Genomic DNA, 15,133 nt, shown 5'->3' with positions numbered 1-15,133 from the left:
CTGAAGAAGGGTCTAGGCCCGAAACGTCAGCCTTCCTGCTCCTCTGATGCTGCTTGGCCTGCTGTGTTCATCCAGCTCTACACCTTGTTATCTCAGTTTCTAAGTCTTGTTCTTCCAATTAGAGATCCTCTTTTACTGAGATACTGATCCTAGTCTTTATTATTAGCATTACCCCACCTCCTTTTCCTTTATGTCTATCCTTCTTATATCAAATATCTTTTAATATTCAGAACCCAGTCTTGGTTACTCTGTAGCCATATCTTCATAATGGCAATTAACATTCCCTTTTACTTCTACAAGCATCATTAATTCACATATGTTATTGTCAATGCTGTGTGTATTCAAATAGAATGCTCTTAATCTACCCTTTTTATCACCACTATTTTATTTCACCCAGCATAATTGTGGAATTTATTTCTGCCACTTTACAATTTCATTTATGACATTTTGCTTCTCATAATTGGCTTTATTTTTATTCTGAATGAAAAAAAAAACCAAAGAACAGTGGATGCTGGAAATCAATTGTCTTCATTCTACTTGAATTTCCTTCCAGGTTCTCATCACCTTGACAAACTTGTTTAAACACTCCCAACAGCACAACAAATCTCCCCACAAAGATATTAATCCTAGTTCTGATAAATAGTAACCTGTCCTCCTTGTACACATTCTGTCTGCCCCAAAACTAGCTCGAATACTCCAGAAATCTAAAGCCTGTCCTTCTACACCTTCCAGTTAATCTTCCTGTTTCTATTCCCAAATGCACATGATACTGAGTAATCTTGAGATGACTGCCTTAGATGTCCTGGTTGTCAGCACCAAAAAGGTAATGTACCATCATGGAATCATGCCTAAAGCCATTACAACTTTTCAAATTAAACAAAAGTATAGGGGACTACTGTTCTATACAGGACTACAGGACTGCATTTTCCATGGCAACACCTCAACCAATCACAGTCAACTTGCAACCAAGCAGCATGCTTCTATAAACACTTTAGAAATCATTGTTTCCTTTGACATGTGTATCCTTGAATCTTTTCTGATGAATGAAAGATGAAAATCTTCAACATCATGTGCTTTCTGCAGCAACAGGTAAGGGTGAAAGTTGCTGCATGTGTAGGTGAAATAATATCTCATTCTCAGCCACCATTTTAAGAGATTTCCCAAACTTTAGCTATATGTTGTTAACGGTAAAAACAATCTCTGAATCACTATACATATGTGCTGAGTACTTGCAGAACTCAGAGACACACGGTCAAGGCCCAAAACGTCAGCTTTCCTGCACCTCTGATGCTGCTTGGCCTGCTGTGTTCATCCAGCTCTACACCTTGTTATCTCAGATTCTCCAGCATCTGCAGTTCCTACTATCGGTGAACTAGTCAGCTCCTTTCAGGAACCCATATCCTGCTGGGCAGATCTGATCTGTGATGTTAGTTCACCTTTTCAGGCATTAATTGATCTATACAACAAATTCCTGAAATGCGAGTTAAACCGGGAGACTTAAAGACAAGAATGCTACCAGCAAATTGAGGCTGACACTTAAATATAATTGATTCCACTATATTGAGCATTTGTTCACTGAAACAGCCAGTATTCCTGACCACGGTAAAAAAAATCTCAGCATGATATCACTGCATCTGTTGTCTGTATTTCTCTAGCTGGGAGTTTTGCATGGTTTTAAAAAGGTTCAATATTTTAACTTTATCCACGTGGCAGAAACTAAATGGGCAAACAGTGAGAATTGCCCAGGGAACCTATCGTTTCATGTGCCATTGATCAATATCTACACTTTTAACCTGCTGTTTGGAGTAGACAGGGAGGAGACTTTCCAGCATCAAGATCGTCTTTTGCTTTTCCAGATTAGGCTTTGTAGACATCATTAGGTCTGATCGCTCATGCATTGTGGCTTCTCAGGCTCTCCTTAAACAGGAAGACACCCAAAAGGCAAGTTGATGATATTTGTGGGGCTGGGAGAAGCAGGAATTCTTTTCCAGGCCCCACAAGGAAAATTTCCTTGATTTCTGAATCTCCTGGAAACCCACTTATTGACAACGTATTGGACTGTTTTTGGTCATTACTTGGCAGAGGCCTGACTGAATGTATTGTCCCTTTGCCTCATTCTGCTGAGTTGGGAATGATTAAAGTCAGAGCTTGCAACATAACTTATGAATGGCTTAGAAGTGTTAATTGGCAGCTACTGGCTTTTAATGAAAATAAAAAAGAACTAAAGACATTTGATTTTGTGATTTAATAAGTTTAACCCTTTGGTGTAGAATTTCAGGGGTGGAAATTGTGGCGTTATAATCTTCCAACACTTTTTAAACATGGGGAGGTGCCAGAAGATTGGAGAATGTAAACGTTACTCCCTTGTTCAAAAAAAGTGTGTAAGGATCTGTTGAACAACTAAAGGCCTGTCAGTTTGATGCCAGTGGTAGAAAATCCATCACAACCAACCAACCAGAACATGTGGAAAGCAGCAGGGATTTGTTAAAAGCAAATCACGTTAAACTATGTTGATAGAATATTTTGTTGAGGGAATAGAGATGGTTGATGAGAGTAATGTGCTGGATTTAGCGTGCATATACTTCTGAAAGATAGTGACAGAATGTGACATAATAGATTTGTCAGCAATGTAGAAGTCCATAGAACAAAAGAGATGGTAACAACATGGATGCAATTTTGGTTTCTGAAGGAATCAGGTCATGAGTGCAATCTGAATCCACTAACCTTATCTTCCGAAACATGCTGCGTGGAAACCATAACACCTATAGTCATGAGAGCTTACGACAGGGTAACACTGTGCAAGATACTTTTCTGCTGATAACCCAAAACCACAGCTGAGTGATTTATGAGAAACAGACCATGCTTAAACCACAGCTGAATCGTGACTAAGTCACAACTCCTGATATCACAGCCATCAGAATTATGAACAATTTGACCAATGTTTAGTGCTTCAGCTTACAAATGTATTGCATCATTGGAAATCAAATTAATGACTTGGAAATTAAATTGCTTTACAATGAGTTCCAAAAGATATTTTCAGAAGCCAGCTAGAAAAACAGTATCAATATTGTAATCTTACTTTGGGTTTACAGATTCGTTCAAATGCTTCAGCGTTTTTCAAAAAAGATACAGCTTTCAAGCAAGACAATGATGATCCTCCCTTAAATGACCCTCCCTTTCTCCTACTAACTTCAGAAGTTAAGATAAATGCGTCTTTAATAATGGTTATGCTACTTCAGTGTTATACTGAAACAATAAGTGAGTTTAAAAATTGGATTCTCTACTCCAAATAATATTGCATTTTTTTCTCAGGAGCTGTTAAGGTGGCAGTTGATGAGTAACGTGCTCCGTTCTTAAATACATTTCTACACAATTTAGAACATACACTGTCTGTAACAGGCTTCTAACTTGTAAACCTCATTTCAATATACTCTTTGGTGAAGGGATGCATTATTAAGGACAAATTCCTGCTCCCAGTCATTTAATCTTTCCTGCACTCCACCAGTCCAATAACTTACTTTTTGTCCATCCTCTCTCTCTCTCCCCTTTCTGCCTCCCTTCAACTCTGAAGAAGTCATATTAAACTCAAAACATGATGTCTGTTTCTATCCCCATTGACATTGCCAGACTTGCTGAGCATTGGTGTCATGGGTATCATGGTGGAACAGTTGCTCAAGGTTGGTACGCAGGTGCAGCAGCTGGTGAGGAAAGCTAATGGCATGCTGGCCTTCATATTGAGGGGATTTGGGTATTGGAGTAAGGATGTCTTGCTGCAGTTATACAGGGCCTTGGTAAAGCAAAACCTTGAGTATTGTGTGCAGTTTTGATTTCCTAGTCTGAGGAAGGACATTCTTGCTATTTAGGGAATAAAAACCGAAAGAGCTATGGATGCTGTAAATCAGAAACAGAAACAGAAATTGCTGGAAAAGCTCAGCAGGTCAGGCAGCATCTACGAAGAGAAATCAGAGTTAACGTTTCGGGTCCAGTGGCCCTTCGTCAGAGCTAGTTCGGAGGAAGGGTCGCCAGACCCAAATGTTAACTCTGATTTCTCTTCGCAGATGCTGTCAGGCCTGCTGAGCTTTTCCAGCAATTTCTGTTTTTGCTTGCTATTGAACGAGTCCAGCAAACGTTCACCAGACTGATTCCTGGGTTGGCAGGACTGACATAGGAGGAAAGACTGGATGGACTGGGCTTGTACTTGCTGGAATTTAGAAGAATCTCATAGAAAGATATAAAATCCTGATGGGACTGGACAGGCTAGATGTGGGAAGAATGTTCCCGATGTTGGGGAAGCCTAGAACTAGGGGTCACAGTCTAAGAATAAAAGGTAAGGATGAGGAAGAATTTCTTCACTCAGAGGGTGGTGAATCTGTGGAATTCTCTCCCACAAGAAGCTACTGGGGCAAGTCCATTAGATATATTCAAGAGGGAGCTGGTCATGGCTATTGTAGCTAAAGGGGTCAAATGGTATGGGGAGAGGGTGGAAATAGAATACTGAGATTGCATGATCGGCCATGAACATATTGAATGGTGGTGCAGATTCGAAGGACTGAATGGCCTACTCCTGCACCTATGTCTATGTTTCTATGTATGTTTCTATTTCCAGCATTTTCTGTTTTGTTTTTTGATTACCAGCATTCACGGTGTGTTGCCTTTGTTTTCAGACTGAGGGGCAACTTGATTGAAGAGTTGAAGGTCATGAGGGATCTAGACAGAATAGATAGGAAGAAACTGTTCCCATTACAGGAGGAAAGAGGTGATGTTGAGCTTGTACAATACTGTCCTTCGACCTCAACTGGAGTACTATGTGTATGGGTGCCATGCAATAGGAAAGATAGAGTACATCGGAGATAGTGCAGAAATGATTTACAAGAGTGACTATATAACACCATAAGATACAGAAGCAGAATTAGGCTATTCGGCCCATTGAGTCTGTCTGTCATTCGATCAAGAATGATATTGTTCTCAAGGGCAGCTAGCGGGTGGACAATCAATGCTGGCCCGCCAGCGATGCTCACATCCCACAAAGTGAATAATTCCACAGGGAGGAGAGAAACTGGAACTTCTGGAGGGAACAGAGAAACCGATACATTCTGTAGGGAGCAGAGAAACAGGCACATTCTGGAAGGAGTAGAAAAACTGTTATATTCTGGAGGGTGTAGAGAAACCAGCATGTTATGGAGGGAGTAGATAAATTGTCACATCACAGAGGGAAGAAAGGAACTAGCACATTGCAGTGAAGAGGAATTAGGGAAACCTGAAAAACATAAAGAAAGGAATCTTTTGACCACCAATGATCATCATTTCCTGATTAACCTCACCACTTCTGTCCTAAACTGAAAGAAGGATTTTATAGCAAAGCATTTAGAAAGCAGTGGCAGGATCAGACAGAGTCAACATGGATTTATGAGGTGGAAATCATGCTTGACAATTCTGTTGGAATTCTATGAAGATGTAACTGGTAGAGTTGACAAGGGAGATCCAGTCAATGTAGTATATTTGGACTTTCAGAAAGTGTTTGACACAGCATCACATAAGAGATTAATGTGCAAGATTGAAGTGCATGGGATTAGGGGAAGTGTATTGAGATGGACAGGAAACTGGTTGGCAAAGAGGAAACAAAGAGTAGGAATTAATGGATCCTTTTCAAATTGGCAAGTAGTAACTAGTGGGGTGCAACAGGGATCAGTGCTGGGACCACAGCTACTCTCAATAATATATTAATGATTTGAATGAGGGAACAAAATGTTTGCAGATGATACCAAGTTGGGTGAGAGGGTGAACTGTGACTAGGATGCAGAGATCCTTCAGCATGATCTCGACAGTTTGGGTGAGTGGGCAAATCAATAGCAGATGCAGTATAATTTGGATAAACGTGAGGCTATTCACTTGGAAGCAAAAACAAGAAAGCAGATCACTACTTGAATGGCTGTAAATTGGGAGAGGGGAGTGTGCAGTGGGACCTGGGTGTCCTTGTGCACCAGTCGCTGAAAGTAAACATGCAGGTGCAGCAGGTGGTAAAGAAGGCAAACGGTATGTTGGCCTTCATTGCGAGAGGTTTCGAGTACAGGAGCAGGGATGTGTTGTTGCAGTTATACAGGGCCTTGGTGAGGCCACACCTAGAATATTGTGTGCAGTTTGGGTTTCCTTTTCTGAGGAATGATGCTCTTGCTCTCGAGGGAGTGCAACGAACGTTTACCAGGCTGATTGTGGGGATGGCAGGTCTGATGTATGAGGAGAGATTGACTAGGTTGACTAGGTATGGGATTGTTTTTGCTGGAGTTCAGATGAATGAGGGGGGACCTCACAGAGACTTATAAAATTCTAACAGGACTGGACAGGGTAGATGCAGGGAGGATGTTCCCTATGGTGGGTGTGTCCAGAACCAGGGGGCACAGTCTGAGGATTCGGGGTAGACCATTTAGGACTAAGATGAGGAGACGTTTCTTCACCCAAAGAGTGGTGAGCCTGTGGAATTCATTACCACAGGAAGTAGTTGATGCCAAAACATTGAATGTCGAGGTGACTAGATATAGCACTTGGGGCGAATGGGATCATAGGTTATGGGGAGAAAGTAGGGTTAGGCTATTGAGTTGGACGATCAACCATGATCGTGAGGAATGGCGGAGTAGGCTCGAAGGGCCGAATGGCCGCCTCCTGCTCCTATCTTCTATGTTTCTATGTTTTATAAATACAGGAACAATAAATCTGTGCAATGCAATGTTGAAAGCAATAATCCTTTGGCAGCAAGAAGCTAGGAGAAGGAAAGGCTTTAAACCTGTTGATCATTTCATAATCATTTCAGCAACAATAAATCGTAACAATCATTCCAAAATGGCAGAGTTTTGTTATTAAATCCCTCTTGCCAATATGTCATGATGTGGGAAAGAGAACATTCTAGAGATTCAATTTGAGATAAGCTCGAATTTATAGGTGATAAAACAAAATCTAGCCTTCGTAAATCTGATGGATTGTAGGTCTACTGTGACAACAGATAATTAAAATTTTTTTGCAGTGATGATCTTCCACTAAAGTGAATTTAACTAATATTTTAAAAAATTAGGCTCAGCAATATTACTAACTGACAAAACTCTTCATACCTGTTTCACTAATTGTTCACATTTTAACAAAGATACAATGTGCTGGAGAATCTCAGCAAGTCTGGCAACAATTGTGGAGAGAAAAAAAGAGTTAATGTTTCGAGTTCAGTGACCCTTCTTCAGAACTGAAAGGTATTTATGCTGGTGACAGAGGTTGGGGAATGGCAGTGGTGGGGGAAGGGGGAGGAGTGAAATGAATAGAAGGATATTTTTTAACAATGTTTTATTTAAGGTGATTTTCCATGAGCAAGTGCATCTTTATGTGGAAGGCTAAGTTTCATTACCTGGTGAACTGTGGAGAGGCTAGGAGTGAACAAGCAAGAAAACCTCATTTACTGTCCACAGATCAACCATTTCTTAAAGTTGTGCTGAAGATGACCGTAGCAGCGTGTGATATAGATCCATTGCCCTGATACACCGAACTGGCCATCATTAATTTTGCAAATTTGTAAAAAAACGTCAAGGTACATTGTGGGGATAAATTTGTGTTCAAAGTCTTTTTATCTTTTAGTTTGTATTACTTGGGATGGATTTATCCTTTTGTAAAGTTAGTTATGGTTGAAAGTCTGTTATTTCCTCCTTCACAACTCTGATCATTTAGTAAATGTTTCTGAGAGTCAACGAGTCAGAGAAACCAACGCCACATCATTTTTTTGCAACAGGATAAGAAACTGCATCAGGGAAAAAGGAAATAGAAATTTACTGTTACGTGTGCTTTTACATAAAAAATACAGGTTTATAAGTTGCCACATAGCGCTTAGATTAATGAAGTCATACATTATAATAAAAAAAAGTAAAATTAAGATATAGTTCATCACAAAGTTCAGTTAACAGCTCCTGAGCTCAGGGAAAGCCCACTTAGGAACGATGAAATACCCAGAAGACGCAGCTAGAATGAGACTATCTTTCCAGGACAAGACCGCCATCCTGAGACAAAACCGTTATTCCAGGCTGCTGGAATACCGGGAAGGTGATACACAGAGCGACGAAACCTCCATGCTTCGTCAAGACTGCCACACCGGGAGACCTCCATGCCAGGCCAAGACAGCCATGCCAGGCTGCTGGAAGCCACCTCATCGCTGGGCTGGGAGAAGCCTTTCACTGAAGCTGTTAAAAGAAGCTAAGGTGATTCTTGATAATAACTATAATAACTGAAAACATTATAAAATTCAGGAAAGGCAAAAAAGTAAAAGTGGAAGGAGTAGACAACCTCCGGGCTCCTGGGCTAAGGAGCCTGCACACTGCAAAGCATCCCACCCAGACCCCCACCCTATCCCCATAACCCCACATTTACCATGCCTGCATATCCATGGACACAAGGGGCAATTTAGCATGGCCAATTCACTGTGTCACCTCCTAAACTAAATCTGGCTTGTGAATTCAACTCTCAATTCTATGGAACTAAAATCTGAGTCCTTTGCTCTGCAGTTGAAACAAAACTAATGGGTTAATGTGTTTACACTACCTGCTGTAAACCGCAAAGTGTAAATATATTATTGCATTAATACCAGAGGGATTCTCTTAAGCCCTAATCATCTTCCTGTAGGTCACTCTTCCAACATGACTTTCTGACCCTTTTTATGAACTAGAATCTTCACAGCACTAACCCACATCCATTTGCCTCTCTTTTTAACACAATGCAAATTCTAATAAAATGGTACTAACGTATTTTACACACTTTTCAATCGCAATATGAAAACATTTGTTTAAAATCATTCCTGGAAGAGAGGCATTGATGGCTAGGCCAGCATTTGTTACTCATCCCTAATTGTCTGGAAAGCAGTTAAGAGTCAATAACATTACTGTGGGGCTGGAGTCACATGTGGGTCAGATCAGGCAAGGATGACAGATTTCCTGCCCTACAGGACACTACGTGTTACCTAATCCTGGACAGGTTTCTCCCCTCATGTTAAATAAAATTAACCCTGTCCGGTCAATGGCCCTTCATCAGAAATTGATCATGGAGATGAACTGAGTTTAAGGATAAGTCAGCTAGAAGTCAGCAGGATGTGGGAGGGTGGGGGATTGGGGTTGAGAGTTTAATACAACCCAAATTCCCCATTTTCTGGCATCAAAAGTCACCCAATGTCATTGAATGCAATTTACGCGCACAATAATGCAGAGCATGACATTATTACTGCAGATAACTCTAATAAAACTGCATCTTTACTTACGTTAAGAAGAAACTTTACATTATTGTGGGAGCACCATCACCATAAAGGGCTGCAGCAATTCAAGGGGAAGATTCACCACTGTATTATCAGAGCAATTGGAGATGGACAATGAATATGACCCTCACTACATCACCTGAAACCTGAGGACAAATTACATTTTAATTGACAGAAATTATTGATAATTTATAGTTAAGGTCAGTATTCTTACAAAATAACCAACAAAGAGTACAGTAATCATTCCGCCTCAATAAGAACTTCTCATGAGATAGCCAATAAGCTTAGAAAATTAAATATTTGATGCAGCATATGACTTTAGTACAGCTTGTTCAATGCTTCATTAAATGAAGTTATGCCTTTTACCGATTAGTGGAATAATTGGCAGAACAATTCTGTTGCAATCCAATGCAAAAGGGTCAGTCAGGATATGTTTAGTCAATCACTCTATAACATTACCCTTCAGTGCAAACATTAAATAACGTTCTTTCCTGCTTACTCCATTGTTTTGGAACCGATCCAGTTTCCAGAACCCTCACATAATTTAACTCTTTCCTTGGTATTCTACACATACTTTCACATGCTGTGGGAATATGATCACTCTCATATAGCTCCTTCTTTAGGGGCGTAAGTTGTCAAGGGTGACAGTATCATAAATACATCAGTGATAATTCCCTCCAGCAATGATCTCTCGTGAATTTACATACAATTCTTAGCACAGAAATATGGCCAAACTGATTTCCATTGCAGTCTCCGCCCCAGAAGAGTCACAAAGTCATATAGCATGGAAACAGACCCTTCAGTCCAAGCAGTCCATACCGAACATAATCCCAAACTAAACTAATCTCACCTGCCAGCTCCTGACCCATACCCTTCAAGAGTTCCGAGGAAGGGTCACTGGACCTGAAATGTTAACTCTGATTTTTTCTTCACAGATGCTGCCAGACTTGCTGAGCTTTTCCAGCAACTTCTGTTTTTGTTCCATACCCTTCAAACCTTTCCTATTCAGGTACTTATCTAAATGTTCATAGAATCCCTACAGTGTGGAAACAGGCCCTTCAGCCCAACAAGTCCGCACTGACCCTCAGAACATCCCACCCAGACCCATCCCCCTATAACCCACCTAAGCTACACCTTCCTGAACACTGTGGGCAATTTAGCATGGCCAATCCATCTAGTCTGCACATCTTTGGACAGTGGGAGGAAACTGGAGCACCCGGAGGAAACCCATGCAGACACGGGGAGAATGTGAAAACTCCACATAGACAATCACCCGAGGGTGGAATCGAACCCGGGCCCCTGGTGCTGTGAGGCAGCAGTGCTAACCACTGACCATATCTTTTAAACATTGTAACAGTACCCACATCCACCATTTCCTCTCGAAGTTCATTCCACACATGAACCACCCTCTGTGTAAAAGATTTGCCCCTTGTTTCTTTTTTAAATCTCTCTCCTCTCACCTTCAAAATATGCTCCCTAGTCTTGAAGGCCCCCATCCTAAGGAAAAGACAACTACCGTTAACTCTATCTGTAACCCTCAACATAATTTTCTATTCCTCCCTCATGTACTTACTTAATGTCCCCTTCAGTGCATTTGTGATGGTTGTCTCAACTACACCTTGCTGCAGGAATTTCCACATTGTAATGACTCATAGGTAAATTTTTTTCCCAATTTCTTAAGGGATTGATTAGTGACTACCTTATAGGAACCACTACAAGTGGAATCTTCCTCTCCACATCTTTGCTCTCAAACACCTTAATAATTTAGAAACATTGATCAGGTCACCTGCTTGATGTTTCTTTCCAACAGAAAAGAGTTTTAGCTTGTTCAGTCTTTCCTGAAAGTTCTGTTATCAACCTTGTAATCTCTTTTTGCACCTTCTCCAGTGCCTTCATCTCCTTTTACGATGAGGACATCAAAACTCTGTACAATGACTCTCGGTGCGGTGAAATAATTGACACGTTGAATGATTTTTTGACTTCAGCGCACAGGCAATTATCTGGTGGAGGGCACAACATTGATTTGGAGTCTTTAACAGTGGGTTAGAGACTCCATCACATGACCACAGAATCAAAACTTTGAAATTAATTTAGTGATTGAAGATGTTTGTCATTTCACTTAAAAACAAAAATGGAGGAAGTCTTCACCCTTGCTTTATGAGGCAGTTACATTGAGTGATTCTTCACCTTGAATACAATGAGTTCTTGGTTGTGGTTCTTGTTTGGTTTGTGGGTCACACCGTACATGACCTTATGTGGTCATGATGATTATCACCACTCTAACAAGCTTGACAGCTACCCGTTTGTCCTGCAGGACACACACAAACCGATAGCTGCAAAAGTCTGTTATCCTGGAGTAAGAAACAAGCCGAGACAAGATTGTGGTTTTCAGATTTCCCACTGTCAGCCTGGCATACCTTGCAGTGTCCAGACAATGTCATCATGTAACAGGACCTTTGGCTTGAAGTTGGCACAGTTGAATTGCAATTTCATCCCCATCTAGACTGAACTTTGGATCTGAGAGCAAGGAAAGCCTGAACCAAGCTTAAGAAGAGTTCTTCTTGTGAGTGGATCCTGACATTAAGTCCTTGAACCATGCCATCAGTAAGTCCTTGAATGTCCAGCATTAGTAAAGACTAGCTTGAATTACTCGCTAATAAAGGTCACGTCACTATTAACCATTTTGGAAAAAGGCGCAATGAAGGATAAATCATTCTGGGTTGACTCCACTTGCAGCTCAAACAAAGGTGAATTGCCATCAGATTTTTCACCTATTAGAGCTTTAAGAAGTTGATGCCCATTTTTCAAGCAATGCTAGATATTTGCAGTTAAATAAGACTCGTGACAGCTGCAGTAGCAGAGCAAATAGTCTTTACAAGGTTTCTCCATAAATTGTACTTATTTACAACCATATGCTGAAAGCTTAAATATATGCTGCTCAGTTTTATTGTTAGAAACTTTAATTATTCTTTTGCATGCAGACAGCTTTATTGAGTTTTGATACTGGCCCTGGAACTCATCAGGGAAAAGAGTTGGGAAGAACACTCAATGTCACAAACATCTCAGGATGACACACGACCACTCAAAGGTGTTGGCTTATTTTACAACCTCATTAACCAGTTCCTACTAATAAAAGTTTGTGGACTTAAATCTTCTGGTCTCGGCTGGAATCCACATTTCTTACTCAGGTCGGACAAAAGATCACAGTCTCGATCTCCTCGCATTTTTTGGGCCTGATGTCTGATGATCCATTCCACCAGATATTGTGCAACAAACCAGATCGGTATCATTGGTGTGAAGCTTCACAGAAGCCATCACCCCCTTTTATTTTAGTAGGACAATTGCTGCTGTATTTCAATAAGCAAACACCGTTTACAGTTCCATACTCCCTGGGATGGTAGGAATGAGGCATTGGTTAGGACTTTATTCTCTGGAGTTTATAAGAATGAAGGGGGTCTCACAGAAACCTGTAAAATTCAAGCCAGGGAATGATAGACCGGTGAGCCTGACATTGGTGGTGTGCAAATTTTAACTTCCATTTCTCTTTCCACGGATGCTGCTAGATCTGCTGAGTATCTTCAGCACTCTCAGTGTTTGTCTGAGATTTTCAGTATCCACAGTATTTTTGCTTTCCCCAAAAATTTGTCTAGCTTCATTTTTATCAATAAATTGGAGATCCAACCAGGAATACTTCTCCCTCCTCTGGACAATCAAGGGAACATATATTGGTTTGGCCTAACGGTCTGATTCATAAGAACATAATAACTAGGAGCAGGAGTAGGCAATGCAGTCCTTGAACCTGCTTCACCATTCAATACAATCATGACTGATATCACCTCAGTTTCAATTCCATTTTCCGCCCATTCTCCACAACCTTTCAACCCATTAGAAAAAAAAAACTTGTCTATCTCCTCCTTGAATTCCCTCTGTCAAGATCTGAGCCTCTGATGATCCCATTGAACATCGATGACTCTCATTGCGAGTTTCAATTCCTCCACAATCTGCTGTATTTTGACCAGCTGCCTTTCAATCTTAAACAAAAAAAAAACTCACCAAGAACTGTGAATTCTGGAAATCAAAAACAAAAACAAATTGCTGGAGAAACTCAGTAGGTCTGGCAGCATTTGTTGAGAGAAAGCAAAGTCAATATTCCAGGTTCAGTAATACTTCTTCAGAACAGTTGTGAACAGCTCTGCCACACCTGGCTGAGTTTTTCCAATAATTTCTGGTTCTGCGCCTTTCGACCTGGTCCCCATGACCTGATGCCTGTGCTGTGGAATCCCGCTGACTATGCCAGAAATGCAATATGAGACTCGAACACACGTAAGGCCCAAAGATCCTGAACCAGAGATTCTTTATTCCACTGGCATCAGGTCATTACAAATAAGAGGGGAAATGAGGAATAAGCTAGGAACTATTTACAATCTGTACACGGAATGAAGCCTATAGGTTATAATGCGAAGTACTGTCTGAGCTGCTCCCCCTTTTTATCAACCCTCCTTCCACTGAAAATTCCTGCTTTTGTCCAGCAAGAGTCCCAGTGAAGTGCTGACCTGCTTTGCTTAGTGCCCTCCTTCACCAACGATACCTACTGCTGGAGGCCGTGTAGCTCATACTGAAATACAAACTTTTCATCAGTGAATCATTGAATACTAACTTGAAGTATGGGAAAGGTCAAGAAAAAACAGCAACGGAGTGAAATTGATTGATAAATACATTTAAAAGGTTTATTCATAGGCATGATGTGTTGATTGTGATGTGTGAGTCTGTGGTTTTATAATAAAGTGAAACGGCTGGATTCTCATTTTGTAATTGTATCATCAAGAACAAGAGACCTCCTGAGCATTGAGCCTCAGAGATAGTAGGAACTGCAGATGCTGGAGAATCTGATGAAATCATTTTCTGATGAACGGTCTAGACCCGAAACGTCAGCCTTCCTGCTTCTATGATGCTGCTTGGCCTGCTGTGTTCATCCAGCTCTACACCTTGTTATCTCTATTGTAAATGCTTGTTTTGTTAGCAGACAAGTGACTGGTAGTGAGATTAGAGAGCCATTCTCTTAAGAAACTAATTTCCTTCATTCAAATCCTGGCTTTTGTTTAAAACAATGAGGGTCATTATAGCTCTGAAAATAAAGTTTTCACCCTTAATAGGTACATATTCAAAGTAGGTAAACAGGATGCTGGAAGAACACAGCAGGCCAGGTAGCATCTGGAGGAAAGGAGCAGTCAATGTTTCGGGTATTACCCTTCTTCAGGGCTGGATGTGGGCGTAGGGGGAGCTGCAGATGGGGTTGGGGAGTGTGGAGGCGGAATGGTGGTGATAGGTGGACACTAGTGGTAGGTACCACCTGGTTGGTCGATGGGAGGGATGAATCTGACTGGTGACTGGAACAGGGGGTCAGAAGGTGGAATGGAATGAAGAATGTGGGGCTGGAAAGGGAGGCGGGGATGAGTGGGAAGGTTATTTGGAATTGGAGAACTCAAAGTTGAGTCCTCCGGGCTGGAGGGTGCTCAGGTAAAAGATAAGGTGTTGTTCTTCAAATTTGCGTTCCAAGTCACTGCAACACTGGAGGAGGCGAGGACGGACATGTCGGAGGGGGAGTGGGACGGGAGTTGAAATGGGTGGTGACCGGGAGGTTAGGTTGACTGTTACAGGCCAGGCGAAGGGGCTCAGTGAAATAGTCACCTAGTCTACGTTTTGTCCCACTGACGTAGAGAAGACCACATTGGGAACACTGGATGCAATAGACTAGGTTGAAGGAGATGCAGATGAAGCTCCCTCTCCCTTGGAAGGACTGTTTAGGGCCCTGAATGGAGATGAGCATGTTGGTGTGTGGGCAGGTGTTGTATCTTTTAAGTTAAA

The sequence above is a fragment of the Rhincodon typus genome, chromosome 1, assembly GCF_021869965.1.
Source record: "Rhincodon typus isolate 14 chromosome 1, sRhiTyp1.1, whole genome shotgun sequence".
NCBI classification, from domain to species: Eukaryota; Metazoa; Chordata; class Chondrichthyes; order Orectolobiformes; family Rhincodontidae; genus Rhincodon; species Rhincodon typus.
This window is presented reverse-complemented; position numbering follows the sequence as displayed.